Source organism: Electrona antarctica, assembly GCF_951216825.1.
Source record: "Electrona antarctica genome assembly, chromosome: 5".
NCBI classification, from domain to species: Eukaryota; Metazoa; Chordata; class Actinopteri; order Myctophiformes; family Myctophidae; genus Electrona; species Electrona antarctica.
This window is the reverse complement of record NC_136810.1, coordinates 17,144,703-17,158,127: the sequence shown is the minus strand read 5'-3', so window position 1 is coordinate 17,158,127 and position 13,425 is coordinate 17,144,703. Positions and strand designations below refer to the sequence as shown.

General features: G+C 42.1%; 1 protein-coding gene across 3 annotated transcripts in view; it reads right to left on the bottom strand.

Moving 5' to 3' along the window:
* Positions 1-12,796, bottom strand: part of pot1 (protection of telomeres 1 homolog) — an 84,985-nt gene extending 72,189 nt beyond the window's left edge. For all 3 annotated transcript variants that reach the window (XM_079500968.1, XM_079500970.1, XM_079500969.1), the window contains exon 1: positions 12,657-12,796. The gene's annotated coding sequence lies outside the window, so the exon portion shown is untranslated. The remainder of the gene's footprint in view (positions 1-12,656) is intronic.
* Between the last annotated feature and the right edge of the window lie 629 nt (positions 12,797-13,425).

Sequence of the window (13,425 nt, the reverse complement as noted above, 5' to 3'; positions counted from 1 at the left end):
TGTTCATAATTATGAATAACTTAGACACCGACACTGTATAACTAACCAAGTTAAGGCAGTTATAATGTGCTGTTCCACTGAGCTTACAATTAATTATTACCAGCACTTAATACTTTACAAAACGTTATACATTCTTTAAACATGTATAAACGGACACATTGCTGGCAGGTGACAGATTGCATGCTTCCCTGTCAGTGCTTGTTTGTTGGATTTGAAGGAAAGATATAACTGCAGGGTCCCTCTAAATGCTACCTTGAATGGGCAGGGTGACAGCTTGACAACCACCCAGGAGGCAGATGAGCAAGTCACTCAATCAACCGTTCAGTCAGCACTTAGTCACATTGTGCGTTAAACAAATCCCAACAAAGAGATAGAGAGAAAAAACAAGAAAAAAAATGCATAAATTATACCCAGATCGGGGGAAACTAAACTTGTTTTGTAAAACAAATGGAGTTTAATAGCATTATGCATCTCCTTTGAACACTGTTTCAGAGACATGGGAATGTTTCTTTTTTTTTGCATTGTTAAAATCCATATCCCCATTTCCTGGTGGGGTATAAAGAAGAAATGAAGTGCATGCCCCCATTTTGGAAGGAAACGCCTACATTCCTCAGGGTGTTCATAGACCAGCTTTCACTAAATCCCACCCCAAAAAGCGATTTTAGTTTAGCAACGGTTGCTATGCAGGTCAAGCGTTCTTCGCTGCCAACGTGCCTATTGGACAAGGATGGGTTGGGGAGGGACTTAGTGAAGGGCTAATTGGAGCAGGGATGGACGGCAGGTCATGCATGAGCTTGGATGGATCTGTCTACTACATACAGATCTCTGAGACCGATGAGATTTTATACTTATATTTTCTACTTTGGGTTGATGTGGAATTCTAATGTTCTACTAGCTCTTACATGAAACAAGTTTTTGTTTTTTTTAATCATGGCTGTTATGTACCCAGTACCCACAACACTCTCAAGTTAGATTCCAATGAATATAGGCCTATCACCATAACAGCATCATTGTATTGTACATAAACAACATATTGTATTTCCTCGTCAACGGCTGTAGACATCAGGCATACATGCAACCTTTGAAAAGTTAATCTATGTAAGGAAGAAAACATTGTTTACTCTATTGTTACCAGAGAATTATATTTTTCCAAAGTAAAGACAACTGAACGTATTGCCTCTAAGCTAAATGAAGTGTACCTGTGAGTTGTGAGTGGGATTGAGATGTTGTGTAAGCAAAGGCAAATCGATATTTAAATGTTATCCCCTCACTCTGTGTGGGGGAGAAGGTGTTCTACATGTGGAAACCCTGAGGGGAGACAGTGGTCAATGAAATTGCAGGAAAAAGGTCTGTGCATAATGATATGCCAGCATAATCCCATTGCAGGGCTAACAGAACACGGAATGGAAGGTGTTGACACTAAGGTCTCAGAGGCACATGCCTGTCGGGCAAGTACAGGTCATGTTCTACTTGCCCAAATGTCAATTTAGGCATTTAGCAGACGCTCTTAATACAGAGTGATTTACAGTAAGCAAGAACAAAAAAAACATGGCAATACATCAAATACATAAAAATAGTCATCATGAGTCATACGTAAGTTAAGAACCTAACAGTGTATCCATATAATGAAACTATGCATATAGTATACGCATAGTGTCATTGTATACCCTATAGAGTGAGTCAGAGTGCTATGTCTCCATGATGAATATAAAATGTTAAGTACCATTCAACAATTCAATTTAACACTTTACTTTCTGGGGCTGTGCAATAAAGAACATCTCATTAAAGTGTAGCAATGGTGAAAACAGCCCATTATGGTGCTCTTATTTTACATTCCACAGACCAGAATAGAGTGCGCTCTATCCAGGTTCAGGCGTTTAGACAATAAACAGATATCTTGTGTTGTGTTATAGATGGTTGCGTCCCATCTCAAACGAGCACTTGACGGGCGGACAACCGGAAAGCAAGCTCCACCTGCCCAAAAGTTTTATTCTAAAACGGTTAGTCCCAATACTTGATTCTGATAGGCCTATCTCACAGCATTTCCCCGCCCCCTTTCCACGCCCCCTTTTGGAGCTAGTGGTGTTATTTTTTCTGCGGTCCATAGGCTTCCATGTTAAGAGGTATTTTCACAAGCCACAAACTACTGTTTTGTAAAGGTAAGGTTTATTCTACTTATTGTCTCCACCAGGCCGAAGGCATGGGGAGAGAGTATGTTTTGCACTCCGTCCGTGTGTGTGTCCGTCCGTCCGTGTGTGTGTCCTTCCGTCCGTCTGTGTACAGCTAATCTCCGGCACCGTTAACCCGGCCGATGCCAAACTTTGCACACACACTCCCTGGATGCCAACGATGAACCTCTGCCCCACATTTTCCAGAACGGCCAGTTATAGCGCCACCATGAGGCAGCTTTTCACATTTTTGACCTACAACTGCACCGATCTGCGTGAAACGTTGCATGCACACTCCCTAGAGGCCAAGGACAAACCTTTGACCTGCATTTTCCGCATCTGCCTTTTATAGCGCCACCAGGAGGCCGACTTTTGTAAAACACATTTTTTGATATTACTCCTCCAGATTCTGTCCAAAAATCTCACAAATCGTTACACAGTATCTCTATGGTCATGTGCTCAAGTTGGATCTGTCCGATATTTCATATTCCATCCTAATTGGCTATAATTGGCTTTCACAGTTTGCAAGATTGCCCCGTTTTGAACAATAGCCTCAAATCATGAACGCAGCATGCAATTTACGTGAAATCTTTCACACTTTTTCTTACTAGGCTGAGGAATATATCCCACCCTTTTCACATTGGCCTGTTATAGCGCCACCAACAGGTTGATTTTTGCAAAACACATTTTTGGAACAAAATGCCTCAAATCATATAAAAAAAAAAAAAAAACATCCTCCTAAACATCCTTGCCAAACATCACACACACTCCTATCCTCCTGGTGGAGACCTGTGCCCGGAAGGGCACTTTTTCTAGTTTGAGTTGTTATACCATTGTGTTTTCTTCATATTATTATCGGTCTTTGACATTTTAACAATAGGAAATGTACTTAGATTCTCCAGAGAAAAAAAGTGTAAATGCTAATGGTTAAATGACACCACTAGCTCCGGAAGGGGGCGTGGAAAGGGGGCTGTGAGATAGGCCTATTGGCTGGTTACCGTCACATGACCGTTGTAAATTTCACCGATAACCCACACCTTCAATCACTTTATATCATTCCCAGCTGATTCCGCAGCTCTGTAGCTGTACTGGGGAAGGGGAGCACTTGATTGCCTTACAAACCCATGCCGTGCGGGCGTCTAAGCACCGCCCGGCTCATATGACTGCAGGCTCCAGGCAGCCCCGTAAAGACATCAAGCGCTATTCTCCCGTCACATAGCCTACTTGCCGAGCAAAACAAGGAAGTGATGTGGCTCGCTCTGGTGGCGCAAAGTGTAGCTACTTTTGTGAATTTAATAGTTTTATTAGGTTAATATTGCTATATGTTTGTAACCGTTTTAGAAAAGCAATAAGCCACTCGAGGCCCCAGCTTACCGGGTATTTTACAATGGCTGGGAGGGTAGAAGACCCTCCGCTGCGCGTCAGGTCTGCCTACGCCTCCCAGCCATTGTAAAATACCCGGTAACCTGAGACCTCTCGTGGCTTATTGCTTTATTTACCTGCCAGAGGCAAGTGGGCAACCCTTAGTGCTAATGCGTGGAAGCACACATCTACACCAGCCTCTTTGGCAGGTGAACAACATTAGTTCGGTTTGTAAAATAGTTTAAGTGAATGGTGAAATTAAGTTTAGGAAGAAGTACAGAAAGCTAAAAAATGACATGTGCTGAAAATGCCATTCTCATGCCTGGGGAGGAAATGCTTGGCAGGACAAAAACAGATAACCTAGACTGCATATTACCGGTAAGTTAGACTATGTATTAAACATCAACACAAGGGATGCCATCATGCCAACCAAATGAACAAGCTGATGAGGAAAGCTAGCTCTGAGTAAGGGCCGATTCATACTCCTATTTTACCGCTGTTTTGGCGCTATAGTGCCGAAATGATTTCGGCTCGTCAGAAATTTTCAGTAGCACCGAAGAGCCGACTTTAGGACGGTAGCCGCCCCCCGAACCTCAAATTACGTCACATTGTAGGCTCTACAGAGCCGAACCGACTTTTATCATCTTGCTTTTTTTTTTTTTTTTTTTTTTTACAATCGTCTAAATCGATTAGACTGTTTCACAAAATTCACATTGTGTGAGCTTGTAGATCGGCTATTTCGGTTTCTATTTTTAATGCAAAATAAATTATACAGAATAGAACACATCTATGGTGGCCTGTGCTAACTATTGCTACTGCTATTTAGCATTTAGATGAGTTAATAGAACTCATCCACTATCCATTATCCACCCATATAACACTCATTGTCGATAGCCAGTTTTTATATTTATTCATATTGGCCATTTAGATATCCAATAGAGCGTTGGGCCAATAGAGCTGGGCCAGGCCCAGGAAATAATTCCCAATGCATTTTTCCCATAGACATTTCAAAAAGTATTTATTTAAAGACCTTTTAAGCGTCGAAGCCAACTCGAGTTGTGACAAATCATGACAACAAACACAATATTTGGGACCAAACAAATAATTACAAATTAGAAAAACAAAAAAAAAGTGTCCGCGGCGTAAACGTCTTTAAATAAATACTTTTTGAAAAGTCTGAGGAAAATTATTTTCCGGGTCTCTGGAGGGGGCGGGACTGCGACGCTCTATAGGGCCAGCCATTGAATATTTTAATGTATCTTTATCTTGTATTCTTAATATTCATCTTGTTTTGGTTCTCGACTCTTACTCTTGGACCTCTTCCTATGCTTCATTGTCATTGGTGTGCTGTTCCTGCCATTACGACTGAACTCTCCCTGCCTTCCGGGGAGAAATGGATCAATAGCGGTTTATCTTGGGTCTTATCAAAACCTCATTTTCTACAACATATAAAACATCCAGCTGCCAGGGTGTTCAACTCATCACAGGGGAGCAGAAGTGCAGACACGTTACAGCAGGTGTTTTTTTTCCTCCGGCCCAGGTCAGACGTACAGCAGATTGCCAGTGGGATGAGGTGGGAGGGAGCCTAGGTATTATATTATGTAACTGGTGTGCAACTAGCTGCGTGCAGAGCATAGTTATGTACTGGGGAGCGTCGAGATTGCTTCCTCTAACAGAACCCATTTTAAAAGCTCCATGTCACCATCTCACCTTTCTTATTCACAGAGCTCTGAGAGGGCAAAATGGTAAATGGTAAATGGTGCATTTATATAGCGCCTTTATCCAAGGCGCTTTACATAGATTGTGCATTATATTCACCCATTCACACACATTCATACACCGATTGCGGCGGAAGCCATGCAAGGTACCAACCAGCACATCGGGAGCAATTTGGGGTTCAGTGTCTTGCCCAAGGACACTTCGACATGTAGACAGGAGGAGCCGGGATTCGAACCGCCGACCCATGGATCATTAGACGACCTGCTCTACCTCTTGAGCCACAGTCGCACAGGGCATGACTAAATAAGTGGCTGCCTGACAGACCCTGGCCTCAGACACTTCTCCTTGGGTTGTCAAACTTGTCACGCACAGATATATGTATAAGAAATCTAGATGGCTCACCCGCGCTCTGGCCATTGGAGAGCGACGTTGCTGGCAGCATAGCATCGTGTCTATGGGGAATGTACTTTTTAAATAACCATAACTTGCTCAATTTTCGCACACACACACACACACACACACACACACACACACACACACACACACACACACACACACACACACACACACACACACACACACACACACACACACACACACACACACACACACACACACACACACACACACACACACACACACACACACACACACACACACACACACACACACACACACACACACACACACACAAATCTGGGAACCCATTGGCAAAAAAGGATTTATGCTGTTTGTTTCCTTGAATTTGCCTCTGGGGGCAGGTCCCAATAGGATAAGCAGAAGAGAGTTCCACCGCACCTAATCTGCTAATCTGGTGCATCTAGAGGCAGGAGAGGTAGCAAGAGGAAGGAAGGCACTGGAGAAACTCAGACAGTTTAAGCCCTCTTTAATCCACAGGGTGCAAGTAAAAAATGACAACGTTTTCGATGTATCGGTCACATCTTGACCTGACGATGATGTGACTGATACAATGTATACACATTCTGAATGGCCCTGCTGACAGATTCAGTAGCATAGCTCGGAATCTGTTCTTGAAAGATTACAAAGATACAAAAAAGGTACACATAATTAATTATGCAGTGTAGCTTTGTATCTTTGTATCCTGAGATTGCAGGACTTCCGCACGCCGCATGCTTCTATCTTCTGAAACGCTAGTACGCCTGCTCTATAGAGGGTATGCGCATGCATAAAGTGAATGGCAGATCGAGTGGCAAATCGAGTGGCAAAGTGAGTGACAAAGTGAATTTAATGTTGTTTAAAGTCATTTAATGCAATCAGATAGGACTTTTCTGTTTGGATGCAGGGGCTGTCAAGGCCAGAAAGTATTTTTTTGCCACTCAGTAGGCGTTCCCGCATAACTTCCTGGTTTGATGATGATGTCACACGCATACCCTCTATTGGCTCCAATACTACGGCAGTATTGGGAAATAAATAAAATATTGCGATATGGCCATATCGATATATATTGTTGCTTGTGAGCAACTTGCATTGAAATGAATAAGTGGGACGGGGCAGTCCGCCCTCTAGATATCTATGGTGTGAACGCAGCATAACTCATACCTTTTCCTAAATGTAACTACCGGTATGTAAGTAGCCTGCCTCCAGACCATGAACCCCGCCCACTCTCTGAGTGGACTGCCTCTCGCTTCAGAAGCCCAATTCTAAAATATGTTTTAAATCATAACACAAGCAGTTCTCCTGTGTGTGAGGACCAGCAAAAGTATCCTCCTCACAGTCTATTTCAGTATTTCCCAAAATGATGCTATATTTATTTTGTGGGGACATTCTAAGTATAGTAATACACACAAACACATACAGACACTATTAGGTCCCACTCCCAACGTTCACCCAGTGGACTAACCGTTTCTTATCGTATGCATGCAGGGAAGAGGTTCTCACACAGCGAGCTTCCTTCGAGATGGGCGTCTCAAAGGAGAGCACATGTCGAGGCTTAATTCACAAAGTCACGCTCTGCTGATGACACGATAGGGCAACTTGACACTCACTTTGAAAACATTATTACCGAGCACAGGGTGTCCACAATGTAGACTATAGACTAGAGTGATTGTTGGGAGAAATGGGCTGGAAGGTTCAATATCAGCCCATCTTACAGATTGTGCAGGGCATTTTAGCCTATACTGGAACAAGGAAAAGTAAAAGACAACCCCACTGCCTCATGGTGTCTTGTCATTTTATACATGGGCAGAAGCGGAATCCATGTTGTTTGCATTTGTTTGTATGCCAACTGTGACATGATGAGACCTGTTTGGTGTTTACATAAATGTTACATCATGGCAAGCTTTCTAACACAACCCAAAGCCTATCAAAGTTTAATTGTGCGTTAAATCATATTCGCCTTTGGTGGAACATGTTTTTTCAGTCTCGGCTTGCGCAGCCAGATGATCAGACATGTCTGCCTACTGATATGTCTGCTCTGCTGACATCTAAATCCAATGAATGAGCTAAAACTGGGTGGAAAGCAAAATGTAGATACAAAGGTGTAGATAACAAAGGTTTTTACAGCACAGGTACAGCCTAAATGTCCTGCATTTCACATAATGAACCACCCAAAGAGGCTTGCTCTATTACCATAAGCTAGTGTGTTTAACACAGCCATTCGTTTGCTTCTCTTTTTGTTGCTCTAAATCCACCAAGGCCTTTGCAAATCGGCTTGATGTCATACAGCATTGCCAGATAGCAGCTTAGGGGAACTGTGACACATGAAAACACAAAACAGACAACATTCTAGAGCAAACCTCTCATGTTGTGGCAGAGAGGGTGTATAAATTATGTGTGGCAAGAAAGTAGGAAACGATAAATAAACATGTGGGCAACGATGAGTGACTGACAGCTGTATTCAATGAGTGAATTCATTGCCTTGCGGGTAAAACAAACCATAGACAGTCTCACTATTCAAAGACGTACCGTGAGCTTGTCGATCTGCTATTTTCGGTGCGCAATCAGGCATGTGAGAACTTCAAATGTGCCACATTTGCTTAATCTTTTGCCTGTTTGCCTACTTGGGCTATAAAGGGACATGGTGGGTAGCAAGTCAACAGAAATGGAAAAAAAAGGCATACATCTTGTTCAAAAAGACAAGCACATCCAATGCCAGGAGGAGCTTTGTGGTGTGAGCTTTCTGTATCTCCACTGTGCAAGCAGTGTTGCCAGATTTTGCGATGAAAAACGAATGAGCAATGAGTCTATGAAAACAAGCCTAAAAGAAGCGACTACGGGCCACATGAATGCGCTCACACAAGCCTCACACAAGCCCCACACACACACACACACACACACACACACACACACACACACACACACACACACACACACACACACACACACACACACACACACACACACACACACACACACACACACACACACACACACACACACACACACACACACACACACACACACACACAATAGGGATGCACGATAATTATCGGCACGATAATGTTCGGCCCAATATCAGGAATTATGACATTATCCCGATAAATCCTTGAAACACGATTTACACGTTTTAAAACTGTTAATAGCTCCGACAATATATTGCAAGAACTGAAATAACTGAAATAATTCCAGTTATTGATTGGCGAATTTAGGTTCCATATCCAGTGCAGACAGACTATATTATTCACCTAGTTTATTTTTTATTCTAAAACCTTTTACTGTCTTCTATATTAAGTGTATTTTACCTATGGTAGTGCAGACAACATTGTCATTCCCTTGCCATGATGCCACCAGAATTCAGAATGCATACAGCAGTAACAGTGCTGTACAATGCATACTGTATACCTGCCATTGTGTGATCTATCGCATAGCATGCATTTTCCTGTACTTCAAAATCTGAGAGTGCTGAACTTTTTTGCAAGGGGTAAAAAAGAAAAAAAGAGAGACTAAGCATCCTCCATGCTGCCCAGCTTATAAATATTCCTATATGCACTTTCAAAGGGTTCTTGAAGTTGGAGCCTCTGGTCTGGACTGTAGTGAATCAGGGAGGAAAATAATAATACATCAGTTGAATAGATGTTCCCAGTGATGTGGGGGGTGTTGAACAACATGGGGGTGGATGAACAAATGTAGAAATAAAAGTATCTAGAAGATAATATATTCTAAAAAGGTCTCCCTTCAGGGAGTGAAGATTAATTGCATGGCCACCGCCACATTAACAAGGCTGCAATTATTAAGCTACAAGAACCATGATGTGATTAGTCTAACCAACCACTAGCACAGACAGACAGACAGACAGGCTGGGCGAAATCAAAATCACAGATTATTTCAAACTGCGTTGTGAGCTTGTACGTCGGCTATTTTCACTATTTTTGTACGCCACCGTACTTGTACAATGACTTATAACAGGGTTAAGTTGATAATCAGACCAATCGGTGTGTAATGTATTATAAAACTAGATAAAGTGCCCCTCGGGGCACAGGTCTCCACCAGGGCAGGTCAGGTTGTGGCCTCCTGGTGGCGCTATAATAGGCCAATGTGAAAAGGGTGCCATTTCTTCTTACGCCTTGGATGGCAATTGGATGATTTGAGGCATTTTGTGCCAAAAATGTGTTTTGCAAAAATCCACCTGTTGGTGGCGCTATAACAGGCCAATGTGAAAAGGGTGGGATATATTGTAGGGGACTACAGGATACATCTGTAGGGACTACAGATGTAAATTAGCTTATGGCTAACTCTGGCACATTTACATGGATGTGAAAACTGACATGTTGATTAATGAGCATTGTCCCTGTCAAATAAATAAAATATTCCTCAGCCTAGTAGGAAAAAAAATGTTTTTCAAAAGTTGGCCTCCTGGTGGCGCTATAACAGGCCGTTCTGGGAAATTTGGGGCAGAGGTTCATCGTTGGTGTGTGTGCCACACACACACACACACGGGCGGGAATTGTGAAACGATTTCAGCATATACGCGACAGTAGATCGATCACGCCGCAAAGTGCTGGAGGCTGTCAATAAAGAACACCACAAGCAGTGGGCACGTCGTACATCCCCCCACACACACACACACACACACACACACACACACACACACACACACACACACACACACACACACACACACACACACACACACACACACACACACACACACACACACACACACACACACACACACACACACACACACACACACACACACACACACACACACACACACACACACACACTTCCATAGATAAATATTGTGAAAATAGTCGATCTACAAGCTCTGACCTGACGAAGATGTTATAGTTAACTATAACACATGTTATAGTTACATCGAAAGGAATTACTGAGAATGTACATAAAAGAATCATACAAACAATTAAGACAGCAAATGAAACAAAACTAGACAAGAAAAAAATACACTACACTACACTACCAAACCTTTACAGAAAAGATAATACAAAACAGACAATAAAATACAGTACAATACAATAAAAAAAGAAAGAGAAAAATAAAGTAAGACAATGCCATTGAACCTGGGTAATATTAATTTACACTGTATCCAAGGAAAAAGAAAAGAAAAAAAGGATGTTGCGTTCACACCACAATGGGATCTCTGACAGCAAGCATTATGCATCCTCCCCATTTACGGATATATTTATCCAGTCTGTCAGACCTCCTATGCCATTTCTTCTTATGCTGCAACCCTGCCTATCTCCACAAACCAGTCATGAAACGAGAGGTCACCAGAGATTTCGACCCAGGACTATTCGACCCGGACCATTCGACCCGCTCTCGACCCGCTTGGACCTGACTTTTCGACCCGGACCGCGAGAGAGAGAGACAGAGAGAGACATAGAGAGAGAGAGAGAGACAGAGACATAATAATAATAATATGTACATTGATTTACCAAACAATTATTGTGTTGGTGTTTTTATTTACCAAACAATTACAAAGCTAATGGAGGCTAATGGAGGCTAAAGGGAGCCACCCACAGAGACACAGAGACACAGGCCATCAACGATCACATTCCTAAGGCTAGCAGCCACCATCCTCATCCCCATAGCAGAGTATGACGTTTTTTGCTAGTGGGGTTTTGTGAATAATCACATGAAGTATAAAAGTATGATATATAAGAAAAGTTATAGCTATAATGGTAATGCCTTTATTGATTGTATGCTGTGATTTGAATACACTATATTTTGTCATTCAGTCATAAAGTGACGTTCAGTCTACACATTAGCAGCAGCTCTGTGTTGTCTGACAATTATTCTTGCACTCATTTTATTCTCCCATATAGAACGACACAATGTAACATAGCTCTGTTTACACAATGCTGTACCCCCCTCCAACTGTATATGTTCCCCATCTTAAATCCTGAATATGGAGAATTAGGCATCATATATGAGATGCGAATATTATAATTGGGATTTCATTTATATTGCATATTTCATCTTACTTACATTTTGTTTACAAGGTGAACCCTCTAGGGGTTACACCGTTTGTCTGTTTTCTGTTTTTATGTTTTGTGTGAGGACTGCGGATGAAAATTAGCATCTTTGCTAATCCCGGTGTATTTACGTTCATGTGACGTTCATTAATATGCTCTGTCCTGTCTAAATAAACAAATAAAGTAAAGTAAAGTAAAGATAATTCGACCCGGTAAAAACGGGTCGAACGGACTCGAATTTGCGGTTGGTCGAATAGTCCTGGGTCGAAATCTCTGGTGACCAAACGAGACACCCCCCTATATGGAAGCAAATTCATAATTGTATCTTAGAAACGTTTTATTACCTCTGCACCCTGTGTAAAAGATGCTTAAAATGTCAGAATTGCTCCAGTGCCTTCCTTCTAGCTACCTGCTTAAATGGACACTTCACTGTCATCTGGTGACCACTGTTGAGAACCACTGTTGTAGACAGACTACTCCTGTATTAGCTACGAGCTGCTAACTTTAGACTGGGTTCAATTCACTTTGTAAGTTGCAGATCCGGTCTAGAATGGATACGGAAGAGTGTGTGTGCAGTGTGTGTGCAAATCTACCGGATACGGTAGACAGGATCCGACTCACTGAGCAGTAAATAGAAACCAGCCATACTAATAAATTAGTGCTGCTGCTGCCAACTTCTTGTTTCAACGCTCACTTCTAAAAACGTCTGAGTTTCGCTTTCTGTTCCTCAAAAGTGTGCGGACAGACACAGACACACGTCTCAACGTCTGACACAAACAACATGGACGTTAAATGCATTTATTTGTGTGTGGCGTGGAGTCAAAGCTAAGCTTCACATGCTAAAACTACTAGCGCATAGCTGAAGTTATAACAGGCACACATCACAGGGAGTCAAACTAAAGTAGACACCGGGCCAAAAGGCTTCTTGACAACAAGACGAATAGACAATAACAACTTTTAAAACTTGCCATTCATAATTTAAGACTAAATATAAAGCAGAAACGTAACTTACTGGTGGTGTACAACAGCTCAGTTGGCTTCTCTTCCCTCGCTTATGTTCGAATTGACATGTTGTTGCTGTGATGCGCATGCGCGCTATCCAAGACCAACCCCCGTCTCTGTGTGGCTCTGCTCGGCTGGTGCTGATGAGAACTGACTGCTCTGAGACTGAGATGCAAAACTCACGTAGAAGCAATGGTGTAAAGTAAGTAACTAAGTGTATTACTCGTCTCAGGTAGCCTACTGTACTGAGCTTCTTTTTACTTTACTTGAGTAGGCTACTGTCCATTTTTCTTATCTACTCCATGTCTAAAAGGAAAATATTGTACTTTTTACTCCTTTACATTGTGACAGCTTTAGTTACTACTAGTTACTTTGCAGATTTAGATTATTATTACAATATATATTGTACAACAATATACATTACAGCCTATTTTAGAACTAAAATAGGCAACTATCCGGCAACAAAGTTGCCACAAAGTGGCTCTGAGACGGGTGCGTAGGCAGGGCTCAATGTATTCAGAAAAATGCACATAAAGTGCACAAAGACCCGCACAATTGCAATATGAACACTTTATTAGGCAACGTTTCAGTCAAACACCTTCTTCAGGCATCTGCTGAATAATAGGTAGCCACACAGCTATATAGATCCACAATATCCAATCACAATCGCCCTCGTTAATAGGTATATATGAGGCCCATATAGCAGGTGTTGAGCTCATGATGATGATCTATAGTCCGCATAGTTTACAGGCCTATATACACAGCAAATAATACACGTC